The following is a 426-nucleotide window of genomic DNA, read 5'->3' on the forward strand; positions in this document are numbered from 1 at the left end:
GCAAGAGGAAAGCACAGGACAAAGCCAAGCTCACAGCAGGTGTTACTCAGGGAGCTGCTGGTTTCTGTTCACGAACCCATTTTTGCTGTAGAGGCAATACTCTTGCAAGTGCTGCATGTGGGTCTCATACTCAGAGCAGCCCATTCTCATTTATACTTGTTACTCCATCTGAGCTTTACAAGCCCAACAGGATTCCTTAACACACAGCAATTATGTATCTGTTGCTACCACTTTCCGTCCAATGGTTTCAAAATACTTTGAGCAGCACTGAACCAAGCTTAAAATTTTAAAGGGAAGAGAGTACAGTAAGCATCTGCGACAAAACAGCAATAGAGCTTATCTCCCATGTCCCAGTCCTGAACTTGTCCTTCTCCTTTTAAATTCTTTTTCTCCCCCAAACGATTTCTTCCAGCAAGAAAGACAACA

This window comes from Colius striatus, chromosome 6 (genome assembly GCF_028858725.1).
Source record: "Colius striatus isolate bColStr4 chromosome 6, bColStr4.1.hap1, whole genome shotgun sequence".
In the NCBI taxonomy this organism is placed as follows: Eukaryota; Metazoa; Chordata; class Aves; order Coliiformes; family Coliidae; genus Colius; species Colius striatus.